The sequence below is a fragment of the Symphalangus syndactylus genome, chromosome 9, assembly GCF_028878055.3.
Source record: "Symphalangus syndactylus isolate Jambi chromosome 9, NHGRI_mSymSyn1-v2.1_pri, whole genome shotgun sequence".
In the NCBI taxonomy this organism is placed as follows: Eukaryota; Metazoa; Chordata; class Mammalia; order Primates; family Hylobatidae; genus Symphalangus; species Symphalangus syndactylus.
In genome coordinates, this window is record NC_072431.2 from 117,100,013 (window position 1) to 117,116,900 (window position 16,888).

A 16,888-nucleotide genomic window follows, 5' to 3' on the forward strand; every position below is an offset into this window, starting at 1 on the left:
GTTTGAAAACTAACTTATTTTCTTAAAGCCTCAAAGAGTAAAAATATCTTCAGAAAGATCTGAAGAGTCCCTGCTGATAGATTACTTGAGAGGGCTTATGGTTTTTTCTTTATTATTATTCTAGCCATGTCACTATAAAAATGGTTAAAAGAAGATTATTCTAACCACCTTCTGTCATTTACAGAAAAAAATAATTTTGTCACGGTATGGTTAAATTTTCAGTCCAAATTTACGGAGAGACTAAATCAGTACAATGCTATTACGTCAAAATTTCATTCAACAGACTACATCAACTTTAAAACATCTATGTTATAGAAAATGTGGATAAAATCATAATTTAGATCAGTTTACTTACATTTCAAATAAAGAGTTTTAGCATTTTTCAAATTATTGAAGACAGGATACTATAAATCAGTCAAATAGTACATAATGGAAATTTATTTGTAAAGGTTAATTTACAGTACATTTTAATGATATACAATCCTTTGTCCTATCGTTCTGTTAATCATTACTTTATAAATTATGTTCCACCAGATATACATTATTCATTCTTTAGAATTTTTTTGTTTTATTTAATTAGTACTCAGTTCTTCCTCCCTCCCTATTCTCTTCTTTCTTCTTTCCTTTTATTGTTCCTTTCTCCCCCCTCACCCCTAATTATCTCACTGCCTCAAAAACATGATAGGTAAAATGAAAAGGCTTGAGTAGCAACAATTCTATTGTCATAAAACCCCACCACTGTATCAAGTAATAGATTATTACTATAATTGTAACCCAACTATATCCAACCTAACTTTATGCCAGAACATTGCACGACATGCTACAGTACTATATCTTAATTATATATCTTACATAAATTTTATTACCTATAAAACTCATACCTATTGCTAATAGTCAAGGCAGAAATAAATCAGATAATTTATATATAGTAGTACATTGCCTGGACAAAGTAAATACTCAATAAATAAATAACTCTCTTCATTAAATGTTACAAGAAAAGTACAAATAACTTAATTAAATTATATCTGAAACAATAAATAAAATGTAGGATAAAATTCTTAACCAAAAACTCACCTACTGCAAAGCTATGCTATTCCAAAGTTGTGTGTGTCCAGTTTAGCTTGTGGATGGCACTACAGACAGTCCCCAACTAATGATAGTTCAACTTACAATTTTTTGACTTTATGATAGTGGGAAAACAATACACAGTCAATAGAATCCTTACTTCAAGTACCCATACAACCATTTTGTTTTTCATTTTTAGTATAGTATTAAATAAATTACTTAAGAGATTCAGTATTTCATTATGAAATAGGCTTTTTGTTAGATGATTTTGCCCAGCCATAGGCTAATATAAGTGTTCTGAACATATTTAAGGCTGGTTAAGTATGATATTCACTGCATTAGGTATATTAAATGCATTTTTAACTTAAAATATTTTTAATTTATCATGGGTTTATTGGGATGAAATTCCATCATGAGTCAAAAAATATCTGAATTCTGCACAGAAAGTTAGAGTTTTCCATTACTCCTCCCAGGAATCTAGGCTATCCCTGTTTAGGGATTTCAGGGAAAAAATCCAATGAATTCTATGATTGGAGCCATAAGAAATTCAATAGAGGAATCTAAATTGTATTCAAGAAGAGATTTGGTGATTAGAAGAGGCTGAGAATTGATATTCTGAGGCTATAATTAGCATTTTAAAAGAATGAAATTCTACTCATCTTTTTGAGTTGCTTGATTTATCCTATTACTTTATTCAGATGATAAGAACAGCTGAAAATTGCATAAGATGAAATGTTTTGCATGAGGCCAAAGACTTTGTAACCTTAAATAAGATTAAAGAGCTTTTCTCTTGAGAATGAACTTAGACAGACCCTGAAGTGTTTTCCTGGTCCTGTAACCTCAGACAGAGCTCTATAGCTCAGCCTCCCACTGGGCTACTGGTTACCACCCCTCACTGTGGGGCAGAATTAATTAGTGTCTCTGAAGCTCTTCCAAACTACTGTCCAAAGGACATACATAACAGTGGCCCCTCAAGCATAATCATCCTGTCAACCTTTTACCACCCCATGGCCCATTTACACGGCTGGCGTTTTAACACTTATAGTTCCTGCAGTAAATTTAGCACAGCCACATGCAAAGTGCTTGTTACTGTTCTCCAGAGAGAGCATCTTTAATATTTTCTTTTGCAGATTAGCAGACCCAAATTTACCCCATCCTTCCTGTTATTCAGAATAGCCTGTGTTTTGGCATACAACCTTAATAGAACTGTTTTTCTAAGCATTTGAAACATAAACAGCATCAGAACAATTTCCAGGCAAAGCACCAAATGAGGGCCTGTCGGAATAAAGAAGCACAAGCTGTAAAAGGATTGAAGATGACTACACATGCACCATTCATCATGTTTCTGTCTGAGGCACAGAGTGGGGAGAGTTTGTTGCCTCTGCTGCTCCTGGGAGTATAGAGCCTATCAATCTAGCCATTTCAGCAATGCCCGCTATGCTTTTCACTCTTTACTCATGTTGGAGATCTGAAGTCTTTCTGCAGATGATCCCTGCCCTTCCATCTGCTTTGGCATCTGTGCTAGGAGCAGGAGCAAAGCTTCACAGCTGTGGTTTCCCTCACCCAAGCCTCCAGGACCAACTCTGCAGATGCTCTAAACACAATATAATTGGGATATTCTTTCAACCGCTGTTCATGTGTTCCTTTTGAGTTATGAAGAGAAGAAAATAAAACACATCAGAAGTAATCCTAAAAAGTTCTCCTTTTTATCAAAAGAGCCACAACAAATTACCAAGCAAACAATATACCAAGATTTCCGCTAAGGATGACTCAAAGCACTGATGGTCTCCTGTGGGACATGTAGAAAGAAACACTCTGTGGCACTGTAGATAACAAAATAAATATGAATCAAAGCAATAGATTTAAAATTCTTTTTATTTTATAACTTGTTTGTGTGTATGTCTTACTCTATATTGTGCTACCATAACAGAATAAGACACACTGAGTAACTTATGAGAAACTGAAATTTATTTCTCACAGTTGTGGACCCTGGAAAGTCCAAGGTCAAAGAGGTGGCATCTGGTCAGGGTCTTGCTTCTTCTACACATGGTGGAAGACACAAGGACAAGAGTAAGCAAACCCACTCTCACATCTCTTTTTATAGCAGGGTTAATCAATTTATAAGGGCTCTGCCCTCATGACCTAAATACCTCCCAAAAGGTCCTAACTCCCAAAATGTTGAGTTAGGAATTAAGTTTCTGACACACAACTTTTGGGAAACATATTCAAATAATATAATGATGCTCCTGGTTCCCCAAATTCATGTTCTTCTCATGCACAAAATACATTCATTCTGTCCCATAGTCCCAAAAGTCGTAACTCATTCCTGTATCAACCCAAAAGTCTGAAGTCCAGAGTCTCATCAGAATCAGATGTGAGTGAAACTCAAGTGAAATTTATCCTAAGCCAAATTTCCCTCCAACTGTGAGCCTGTTAAAAAGGCTATCTACTTCCAAAATACAATGGTGGAGCAGGCATAGGACAGACATTCCTGTTTCCAAAGTGAGAAATGGGCAAGAAAAAAGGGATAACTGGTCCCTAGTAAGTTTAAATCCCAATAAGAAAAATACTAACTTTTAAGGCTCAGAATAATCTTTCTTAAATTCATGTCCCATATTCTGGGCACCCTGGGGTGGGGATTTGGCATTCAAGAACTCAGGCAGCCCTGCCCTTGTGACTTTATTTGGTGTAGCCCATGTAGCAGCTCTCCCAGGCTGGTGTTAAACACTGGTAACACTACAGTTCTGGGGTCTTTGGGGTGATACCCTTGGTGAGGATTCTCTGTAATGGCCCCACCACATGTGATAAATCTCTGCTACTTGTGCCTTAGGTATGGCCTGAGCCATACCTAAGTCCCATTGAGCCACACCTGGAGCCACTAAGGAGTACTGAGCTAAAATACAGGGAGAAGATGGGAGGCACCCTTGAGCACTGAACACCTGATCTCCAGGACACCCTAGGCCTATCTTTTGACATATTTCCTTCCCTAGGCCTGGGCACTTTATGCCTGTGATGACAGGAGAGGCACCTGAAGTCGCTAAAGTGCCTATAGGATCATTCTCCTAATTAATGAAAAGCCTCTGGTTTTGTTCCATCCATACTAATCTCTTTGTCAATCAGTTGCTTCGCCATGTGCTTAGCTTCCACTCTTGAAAATGCTCTTTCATTCTCTACCACATAGCCAGGCTAATAATTCTTCAAATCTCTAAATTCTGTTTTCTTTTAATTATAAAGTCTATTTTTAAATCATTTCTTCCTCTCTCAATTTGACTGCATGCAGTTAAAAGACGCCATGCAGCATCTTCAATATGTTCCTTAGAAATTTCCCCACTGAATATTTTAGTTCATTGCTCTCAAATCCTGCCTCCCAAAAAGCCCGCGGGCATGGACACAATTCAGTCAAGCTCTTTGCCACACTGTAATAAGGATAGTCTTTAATCCAGTTTCCAATACCTGTTTCTTTTTTCTGTCTGAGACCTCATCAGAATGGCCTTTACTATCCAAATTTCTACCAACATTGTGATCACAAACATTTAAGTAATCTCTAAGATTACTTTTACTCAGACTTTTTCTACAATTGTTATCTTATTTTGAGCCCTCACCATAATTGCCCTTAACACTCGATTTTGGGAATCTAGGCTTTTCCTAGCCTGCTCCTTCAAATTATTCCAGCCCTTAACCACTACCCAGTTCCAAATCTGCTTCCACATTTTCAAGTATTTGTTACAACAGCTCCGCTTCACTGTACTGATTTTCTGTCTTTGTCCCTTTTGTGCTCCCAGAACAGAATATCTGAGACTGGGTAATTTATAATGAACAGACATTTTTTTGTTTCCTGGTTCTGGTGATTGAAATTTCAAGATCCAGGGGCCAAAATCTCACAAGGCCCTTCTGGCTGTGTCATCCTGTGGCAAAAGGGTAAGAAAGGTCAAAGAGGAGCAAGAGCTCGAACTTAAAGCCTCAAGCTCTCGGCCGGGCGCAGTGGCTCACGCCTGTAATCCCAGAACTTTGGGAGGCTGAGGCGGGCAGATCACTAGGTCAAGAGTTTGAGACCAGCCTGACCAACGTGGCGAAACCCCGTCTCTACTAACAATACAAAAATTAGCCGGGCATGGTGGCACGCACCTGTAATCCCAGCTACTCAGGAGGCTGGGGCAGGAGAATCGCTTGAATCTGGGAGGCAGAGGTTGCAGTGAGCTGAGATCACGCCACTGCACTCCAGCCTGGGCGACAGGGCGAGACTCCATCTCAAAAAAAAGCCTCAAGCTCTTTAATGATTAGCATCAATACATTCATGAGGGTGGATGCATCATGATAAAAAAAAAAAAACCACTCCCATTAGGCCCCACCTCTCAACACTGCTGCATTGAGAGATGGGGGCTAATAGGAGGTGTTTGGGTCATGAGGACTCCACCCTCATGAATGTGGGTGGAGCTTCCAACACATGCTTTTTGGGGAACACATTTAAATCATGGCTGACTCAAAACTAATTTCACAGGTAAAATCAAAAGTATCAACTTGGCCATGCACAAACATGTACTGGTTTTATTTCTCTTAATATATAATGTTACTTTTTTGCTGAGATCCTCCAAACCTTCATAACACATGCATTTTTAAGCTTGCAGTTAGTAATAACTTCGCTATTTCTTGTAGTCATTTTTGAGTTTCTATCAGGAAGAAATTGCAAACATCTGCAGTGAATGACTTTTGAGATCACTAAGGAAGGGAAACATCTAATCCTTCTTACTGTTTTTTTTTTTTTTTTTTTTTTTGGATTTACTAGTATTGATAAGGAAAGGGAGAGTAAAGTGTGGTATTTGACACACATTCTTGGTAGGGAGAGTGTACTCTATTTGCTTTTCTGTTAGCTTGTGATGCTAGTCCAACTCATAGTCTTGTCTATGGAATCAGTGTGGGCAGGTAAAAAACCAATAGGTCTAAATACATCAGACACAGTCCCGTGGGGCACAAGGATTTCAGGCATCAATGTGAGAAGATACAGTGCCACTTCCATCTGGGAGCCCTTTTCTGCATTCTTCTAATGAAAAATACAGTGCCACTTTCATCTGGTAGCTTCCCACTCCAACTCCTAGCCCTATGTCTGCATTCTTCCAATGAAAATGTCTATTTGCTCTTCACTAAGGTGGACTGTGATAAGACTATGAAGCCCCATCTACTATCCAAAGCCCCATTTGGAGATATATAAGGATTGGTGATATCCTTTTTCTTGTCAAAGAGAAATGACAGGGAATGAGGGAGAAAAAAGGAGAGAGAGAAAAAGTTTTCTTCTTCTATTCCTATATGCTATGCTCGTACATCATCTCTCTGGCATTTTTCCTCCTTGGTGTTGTATATTGAAATGGATGTGTATCTCCTCTCAGTCAAAAAACTCCAGTCAAGGAATGGCATACAGGGCTCCTTATCTTGGATATAACTCCACATTTTAATAAAAGATAAACCTAGATCCATCTTTTTTCCTGAAGACCCGGGGAAAGTGCAAGGGAAAAGCATTATTGCTCCACAATATTGTCCTGTCCCAACTCTTCTCCTTCGAAAATGAGATTCTTTTTCCCCTTATTTAACCCATCTTAGAAAAGATAGAGGAAAATGCAGGAGTTCTACTGGACTACCACTGCTCTGCAAACTCTATGTTGCGATCTCTAGCATTTCTATCTTTAAATCCCCAAACACCTAAATATCAGCACCTCCATAGCACATCCTTCCCATTAAGTGATATCTGGAAATTATTTTTAAAACCTGGCTTAATCTTTGCTTCAAGAACAAATTCACCAAGTTGCCAAAGTTATGACTTATTAAAATGAAAACAAAATACCTTACACACCACAGCATAATAGATTTTTGTGCTGCTGTTCATATTACTCGTCTTATTTCACTCACAGTCTAGTACTTTACCATAATTACCTAAGTAGCTGAAATAATATATATGACTAAACAAAGATCCCACTTCCAGTATTATTGAAATATACATAATTACAAATATCTGTGAAACTGTTAAAATGCTACATCTGACAAGGAATTACAGTTTCATTTGTTTCAGAGCAAACATGTTTGTGAAATTAAGAAAACACTCAATACTGGAGATCAAGCTTGAAATGTTGTAGCAATCCTGCATATTAAACACAGAAAAGACATGGGAGCTGAAAATACACTATTTTACCCTTGCTTTTATTCTCATATATTTTTACTGTTAATAAGCATTTATTATATGCAAATTCAAGTGCACCCTAAAAGAATTCTATAAATGATTAACTTATTAAACCATTGTTTCATAAGAATTTTAGTAAGACTTTTTCATTAAAGCTTTGTAATTGAAACAAGGGAAATAGAAGAGAAACTGAAGAATATTTACAAAAATACCTAAAATAATAAAATTTGAAAGGCATACTTCATTACTAGGACATTTATCTTTAGAGGAACAGCTAAAATATTAGAGCTTCAAGCACGGTAGGAGAGGGAGGAGGGATTGCTCCTTCCAGCACCAGCAGGCTTCTAGCTTTCTCATGCTTCTCTTGAAATAATTCGCCATGCATAAAAGAAACAGAATGGAACTGCTATAAGTAATAGTGCTGTTTGACCATCATGAATGTGGCCTCCTTTCAAGCATGGCTCAGGTCTTACCCATGCCCGAGAAGATTTTCTTAGCTGGGAATTATCTGGTTGCATGGAAGAGAAATAAAGTTATACCAACAAAGTTAAATGGCAGGGAAAGAAGGAGTTGTTGGAAAATTGCAGGAAAATCTCAATGAACCCCAGAAAAGGAGAGCAAACTAGGAATTTAAAATCAGCTGGAACTAAAGTAGCAACTCTCAGGAGCTAAAGGGTCTTATTTTTCTGCTTTTCTCCAAATGTTTCTACTTTATTGTCTTTCTTTCTACATAACAGCTTTTTCTGATCTACTTTCTTATGAGGAACCACTGGCTATGTCAGCCACAGCTTGCTTAAGTGTTCTAAAAAGAATGACCACAGTAACTGCACCTCAGATCCAAATTCCTGGGAAAAGAATCTAATTGGGCACTTTCAAGCCAAAGGGTAAACTCCTGCTGCATTAGCTGTGGTCAGGGAGTCTAAGTCATTTAGTACTAATGTTGTCCTTCCTAGGACTAACAGGGAAATTTGAGCTGGGCTGAATATTTGACCTAGTTTCTACCACAGGCTGTAGCTAAAAGAGCACCACAGATTTCATGTTAGCCAAGGCCCCCATAACCCAGCTCCAAGAGAGCTGGAACCTTGCCTCACTCTATCTGTATAGAGATTAATCTGTACATCTAACTTGGTTCCCAGACTATTGACTGGTTGACATTTTACCAATTATAGTGACCAACAAAATTGTTTTCAGAAAAGACTTTATCCAATAAATTCTTAATTTTGACATCTTTTAGCATGGGGTTAGAGTGCCACCTATATCCGTAAGCATTTCGTTAACAGGCCTTAATTTTGGCTGCCAGATTTACTTTACCCACAGTCCCAAATCCCTCAACTAGCTCTATGCACACCAAGACAAAAATAAAATGCTAAATAATCAGAAATCAGGGAGTATCGCCACATTTTCATTCTAATTCTGATACAGATTTTCTTAAGAATTTGTACATCTCCTCCTCTTCTTCTTCCCCCTTCCCTTTCATTCTCTTCTCTTCTCTCCCCATCCGTTACAGTCCAAAGGCCATTCAGTGGATCCAAGCAAGGTAGGCACCCACATACTAGGGAGGTCACAGTAGCCTAGCCAGGTATGCTGGAACCCAAGAGGGATGGCTGTGACATCTGTGGTACAGAGCTCTGAAGAGAAAAATGAGTGGGGATCCATACAGAAGGGCACCCTAAGATGGGCTGTCAGAGCCCAAGCAAGTGGTGAGCATTCCCACTAGAGGGCAATAGTGCAAGCAGCCTGATGTTCAGAGCATGAATGAGGTAGGCAGAGTGTTCACTCAAGTGGAGAGGTGATGTAAGGCTTTGGCGCAGAGTGCCAGTGCTTAAGCAAGGTGAGGGAGCGTTTAGGTGTAAGGTGGCGTGGATGAAGCAGTGGCAATGGCAGTTACAATAATTACTTGAATATGTAACCAAAATGAAAACTGGATCAAGTAAATAACAATATTAAGGATAATGGGAATCAAGTTTCTCATTGTCAAAAAAGGGAGAAAATGAGAATTAATCCCGTGGTGTTGGATTTAAATTGCAGATACTGGAGTCAACTCATGGTTTAAAACATGCAGAGATAGAACTATGTAAAGATATATATAGAAAAATAAATATGTTCATAGTTAGATACGTAAATATCTACATGTAAAGATGAAATATTTCCCAGGCCTATCTACTGAGAGGGTCAATCAGCAACACCTACAAAACCATAAGCATACCTGCTTCCCAGATCTTGATTGCTAAAGCTATTCTCCACAATAAGAAACCATGGATTCCTGGAAAAATAGCTGATTCCACAGTGGGAGCAGACAAATATGAGATTGTGAGGAAATAACTTGAAGAGTGATGAGGGCAGGGCAAAAAGACACACAACTGAGACTGAAGACACTGCTACAAAACAAATCTGGAACAATTTGAGTATAAACATTTATAGTTACGGATTATAACCATTGAATAAATTTGTATCCCATGAGACCATAGTGATATAAAAATGTAAATGGTATAAATTAATTCATCTATTGTGAAAAGAAGTGTGGCAGTTCCTCAAAGAGCTAAAAACAGAACTACCAGTCAACCCAGCAATCCTGTTACTGGGCATATACCCAAGGGAATACAAATCATTCTGTCATAAAAACACATGCACACATATGTTCACTGCAGCACTATTCACAAAAGCAAAGACATGGAATTAACCTAAATGCCCATCAGTGGTAGACTGGTTAAAGAAAATGTGGTGTGTGTATATATACATAATATGTATGTATGTATGTATGTATGTATATACCATGGAATACTATGCAGCCATAAAAAAGAATGAGATCATGTCCTTTGCAGGAACATGGATGAAACTGGAAGCCATTATCCTGAGCAAACTAATGCAGGAACAGAAAAGCAAGTACCACATATTCTCACTTATAAGTGGGAGCTCAATGATGAGAACACGTGGATGCATAGAGGGGAACGACAGACACTGGAATCTACCTGAGGGTAGAGGGTGGGATGAGGAAGAGGATAAGGGAAAATAACTACTGAGTACAAGACTCAATACCTGGGTGACAAAATAATCTGTACAACAAACCCCCATGACATGAGTTTACCTATATATTATAACATACCTACACATGTACCCCTGAGGTTTAAATGAAAGTTAAAAAAATAATAATTACAAAGGGCAAACAAGTAAATTTACAGTGGAAAAATCTGTCATATCCCACCTTAATCTGGTAATCAAAATGAATATTATTCATAATGAGATACATCAAAAATGTTCCACTTGATGGCATGAGAAGAATATGGCATTACTTATGTGATATTCTTGTCAAAAAAAATAATTTAAATATAGTTTATGAGGATACATCACGAATCCAAATTGTGTCATATTCTATAATACAGATGGCCTATAATCTTCAAAATCAACAGGGTCATAAAAATTAAGGAAAGTTTGAGAAAGTACTCCAGATTTAAAGGAAGTAAAGTGTAATAAAAACTAAACGTGTGTATTTTTGTTATAAATGATATTATTAAGAGAAGAGGTAAAACTTAAATGGGAAATCAAATGAGAGTAATAAATAAATGTTAATTAACATCTGAATTTTAATACTTGTATTTTTGTAAATGTAGAAAGATTCTATTGATAAAAACAGAAGATCTTTAAGTTCCAGCATTGCATGAGTCTAGGAGGCAGGAAATTAGAGGCAGACAATAGAAATGAAAGGCACATAGAGCGATGAAGTCTTAGTGTTAGCTTTAAATAACTAAATACATAAACTGAGAATTCTCTGCAATTAATGGATAAAAGCATTTATTAAGCACTTTTAATACAAGTCACTGCAATATATGTTCTCTTACTAGAAAAAGAGAAGAAGAAGGACAAGAAGAAGGAGAAGGAAGAAGAAAGAATTATAATTTTCCTCATTTCCAATGCAAAAAAACAGGTAATAGAATGGTTACATGCCCAAGATTACATCATTTAAAAACATTAAGGCCAGTGGTATTCTAGTAAATGCTTAAGAGCTGGCTCCTTTGAGGGAAAAAACAAACAACAGCAACAACAACAATAACCAAAAACAGAAACAAAACCCTGCTTTGTAGCATTTGCCGGTTTCTGTATTGTAAGTAACCCCATGAAGGCCAGTTTCAAGCCACTAACAAGGATGATGTCTCTGAACACAGGAAAAGATGCACACACTCTCCTCATCCAAGCCAGGGCAAACCAGCTTCAGGACAGCACTGGTTAAAGCCAGGCTTTGCAAACAGATTTAAGTCCACAGCCCGTTATGGTATAATGTCTGAATTTAAACCTTGATATAAAGGGGGGGAAATGATTTCAATGTGGAGCACGGAGGTATTGAAAAAAAATTACAGGATTGCCTCCTCCCAAAACAACACAAAACCAGAATTTAATGAGATCCATAACACTTGGTTACAGATTTCACCAATTACTAGTCAAAGAAATAAAAAAAATACAAAATCACACTATACATTATTCTTTACACACAAATAAACATTTAATATTTGATTATATATGTATATGTGAGATGTGTTTGTGTATAGGTTTGGGTCATAATCCTAAAAGACAGTCTCGAATGCCATAATCCCAAATGTTGAAATTCCAAAAGATCAACATCCCTAAAGTCTACAATCCCCAAAATCACAATCCTGAAAGATAAAAGTCCCAAAAATATGATTCTGGAAAAATTAATTTTAAAACATTTTTAGAAGACATATATGTAAAGCCTGACAGAGAAAGTCAAATATCACGTTTTCACTCATATGTGGATGATTAAAAAGTTGATCACTTGCTGGTAGAGTGTAGAATGATGGTTACCAAGGGCTAGAAAAAGTGGGGGTGGAAGATGAAGAAAGGTTGGTTAATGGGTACAACATATAGGTAGAAGGAAAAAGTTTCAGTGTTCAACAGCAAGATAAGGTGACTATAGTTAACAATAATTTATTTTATATTTCAAAATAAGAAGATAAGTTTTCAAAATAAGAAGATAAGATTTCAAAATAAGAAGATAAGATTTGAAATGCTCTCAAAGAAATGATAAATATTTGAAGCAATGGATACCCTATATATCCTGATTTGATCACTACACATTGTATACGTGTATCCAACTATCACATGCACCCCAAAAATATGTACAATTTTATGTACTGATTAAACAATAAGAAAACAATGAAATAAAATGGATCATATATGTAAAGAAATATATTTAATTACATTTCTAAAAGTAATTTATTTGGGAAACAGATAAAAACATGACAGAATATGTCATAGGCCACTTTACACAATAAAATAGGTGGTAATATTATTTTTGGCAAGCATAAGCACTCAGGTATAGTAACAACAGTCACATGATTATAACAGTTGTGAGGAGACAAACTATACTCATAGAGAAATAGGCCAAAAAGTAATATGTGTAAATGCATATCACTGTGGTTGGTAATTGTATGCACTCAGCTTTATATTTTTGGTCATCTGAAATACTGTGAAAGACAATCCAATTTTTTTGACAGGATCAATCAAAAACCACAATGGGTCACCACCACATGTGAAGTCACCCAAGGAGCTGAGATCTCAAGAAGTTTTATATTTCACAAATGAAGATGTACAAAAAGGACACCTCTTAATTTACTGAGGAAGTTTCAACATTTATATGTACACACACAATGCTTAGCCACAAAGTCAGTATCATGAAAATGCACTTTTGTGCAACCAAATTTGCAAAAAATGCATAAAACAAGTAAGAACTCTAAAAGTCTTTACATAATTCATACCTCCCGGATTGGAACTAATATGAAGATGTAATACATAGCAAATTGGTGCGACGTGTGAAGGTGCAGAAGTTTGTGTAATTGAACAGTTCGGCGGGGGAGAGGTAGTTTTTGGATTTTTCACCTACATTTTCACTCCTGTGATCTTTGAATCACTCACTGCATTTGTAATTGAAGAGTGGTTGTGGTCTCCAAATTTTGCAAGTATATGCTGTCCAATCGTAAGTCTGGTTTTTGCTTGGCCATTGCAATTAAGCAATTTCCTGCTTTTGCAGCACCAATAATAATTAGCTTTTAAACATTTATCTAAGTAGCCTCATAAACTTAACATCACAGCCTTTTTTTTTTTTTTTTGAGGGAACAGTTTCCACTGTAGGAATAGATTCCCTATTGTAGGGAATACAGAAAAAGAAATTATATTTGGCTTCCTCAATATCAAATCTGTATAAGTCAGCGTTCTTCAGAGAAATGGAAACAATAGGATACATATAATGATATATGAGGCAATTTATTAGGGGAATTGGCTCATGTGATTATGGAGGCTAAGAAGTCCCATGACAGGCCACCTGCAAGGTGGAGAACGTGGGATGGAGCTGGTAGCACAGCTCAGTACAAGCCCAAACTCTTAAGAGCCAGGGAAGTGAAAGGTGTAACTCTTATCTAAGACTAAATACCTCTGGAACCAGAGGGCCACTAGTGTTAAGTTCTAGAGTCCAAAGGCCGGTGAACCTAGAGTTCTGATATCCAAGGCAGCAGAAGTCAAGTCTCTGTCAGTTCTCAGAGAGATCAGCTCATCTTCTGTATTTGTTTTCTCCAGGCACCTGGCTAATTGGATGGTGCCTGCCAGCATTGAGGGCAGACATTCCCCACCTAGACTACTCGGACACACACACTAATCTCTGGAAACACTCTCATAGATATATCCAAAATAATGCTTTACCAGATTTCGACATATTCCTTAACCCAGTCAAATTGACATCAAAAATTAAGGCCACAAGTTCACCCTTTGTCAACTTGGCACCCATATGCATCTCATTAAAACATAATTAATTTCCAAATATAAGGCAGTAGCAAGGAAATAGTTCTGACTGGCATGATACAACTAATATGATGCAACTATCTTGCATCCAACTAAAAATGCACTAATCCCGTCTCCAGTGTTTGGCTTTCAGGATTTCAACACTTGGAATTTTAATCTTTGGAAATTGTTATTTTCAGGATTTTAGACTTAAACTTGATCTTTTAAGATTTCAGATATTTAGACTTGATCTTTCAAGATTTCAGCATTTAGGGTTTATGTTCTTCAAGACTGTGTCTCAAGATTATGACTGGCACCTGATTCGTTGTTATATTTTTTGAGATTGGTTGACTGACAATATGTAAGTAGATAGATATGGACAGAAAGAGATAAAACTGAGATTGATGCATTGTAATGTGATATATTGTACATTATAGATTATATTATATTACATATTGCGTATATAATACAGACATATGAGATTGTTTGACATACCTTCCAACCAGTGTTTGATTTATGTGTCACCTTGGCTGGGACCATTCTATTTGTTTTTGTAAGGATATTTTTGAACGAGATTTACATTTAAATTGGTGTAGCCAAATTGATAATCACTCACTCTTGGAGGCTACTTCTGGTTAAATTTTTCTTTCAGAGTCAAGAAACAACTAAAGCAACAACTCTTTGACCTCCAGAACATTTATTTTTGGCAATCATTTAACTGTTGCTGATATCTTTCACTCAGATTCACTGTATGTTGTCATCAAACTATCTTCCAGATTAGAAATATCAATTAGTTTATCTTTTTTTTTCAGACTCACTGCACTTGCAAAGTTAAAAAAAAAGCACAAAAATTAATTTATCAGACTCTGGGGTGAAAATCAGACTCGTATTTGTGGTGAAAGGGGCACTCATAAATTTAAGCAAGTCAAACCTTCAGATAGTCCAAGCTGCTGTCAAAACCTTGTCCCTCTTAACTTTTCCCAAGACTATACCACATGATCGCAACACCATAAATGCATCTCAATCATCTCTGGACCCCTGCTAATGTTATTCTTAGTTTGTTACATTTTTAGTGCTGGTTTCAGATTTAAAATCTTGGTTCTTCTCTATTTGCTTCCTCTGCTTTCCCTAAACATGGCAATTATGAGTTTGTCCTCTCAATTAGTGACATCTAGAGTAGATTGTGATACCATTTAGTCAATAGATAAGGAAATGTAGGCTCAGGTAAAATAATCACTCTGCCTGAAGATAGGCCCAACGATAGATAATTGGGTAGTTTGTAGAGCTGGCTTTACAATTCTCAGTTCAGAGTAGAGTACTGGGGTCAGCAGATTCTTACAACTGAATTTCTTCCCTTAGAAAACATTTATCTTTAGCAACCCTCAGACATGTTTTATATTATATTAATATGGCAACTAACTTACAATAACTGAGCATTTTTAATAAATGTCTTTATTTTCATAGAACATTAAACAGGCTATGCTGTTATAAAGAGAACCAATGAAAAAAACATCTCCGATTTTGTAGCACATATCACATAATTGTGGATACATATAAAATAGATGGAGATTGATGAAGGGAGAATATATTGTTCTGGATCTGAACAAAATTGGCAAAGTGTGGCTGTCTTTCCTTTCTTTCTTTCTTTCTTTCTTCCTTCCTTCCTTTCTTTCTTTCTTTCTTTCTTTCTTTCTTTCTTTCTTTCTCTCTTTCTCTCTCTCTCTTTCTTTTTTTGAGATGGAGTCTCACTCTTGTCATCCAGGCTGGAGTGCAATGGCATGATCTCAGCTCACTGCAGCCTCCACCTCCTGGGTTCAAGCAATTCTCCTGCCTCAGCTTCCCCAGTAGATGGGATTACAGTCACCCCCCAACCACACCTGGCTAATTTTTTTATTTTTAGTAGAGATGGGGTTTCATTATATTGGCCAGCCTGATCTCGGACTCCTTATCTCAGGTCATCCACCCGCCTTGGCCTCCCAAAGTGTCGGGATTATTGGCATGAGCCACCGCGTCCGGCCCTTACTTTCATTTTTAGTTCATTCTTTACGCCTCATGTCCCTAAGGAGGAGGGGAACTAAGAATAGATACTTAAAAAATATAAGTTGTATAAAGCAAAAGAGACAAATAATACAATAGAAACACAAGATGGGAAAAGAGAGTCCCTTTCAAATTATTCTCTGGAGTAGCAACCCAACCCCCCACCCCGCCCCAACAACAGCAAGGAAGAGTTGAAAGGGCTGCTCTTAGTCTATTCCTCTGGTGCCTTATTTCTTGGTTGAATTTAACAACACCAATATTATCAAATAATATAAAACTTGTTTCCATGCTGTATGTTTTTATGCATGAGTTCACCTAATCACTATAACAACTGAGTGAGGTATTCTTATTCTTAATTTATAGAATAGACAATAAAAATCAGGAGATTAAATGATATTTTTAACTGTTAAGTGAGAAAGTGAGATTAAGCACTTTAAACTGAGATGTTATGAAATCAAACCAGCGTCTTTCTACCGTGGCTGTCTCCTCTACTTTGGAATCTAGTGAAACCAACCAATATGTGGGGCAGGGGAGAGAGAAGCAGTTATGCTGATGTAAGAATTTATATTGATCTCAATGCTCCAGCCTCAAGGCAACATCTCACTCAAGGAACACAGTTTAGAAATAAAAGAAATTCCAAACAATTTAAGATCTTTAGCTGCATTTTTCAAAGTACAATGAAGGGAGCTTGCAACCCACAGTGATGCTTCTTTAAAATGTCTTTTTTGTCTCCAATTAATTTTTTTCATACTAATATTGCTCCTATGCATCAGAACTCCCAAAGTCTCTGCAAAGCCTACCTCCAAGCCCTCACCTACATATGCCTTTTCCTTTTTT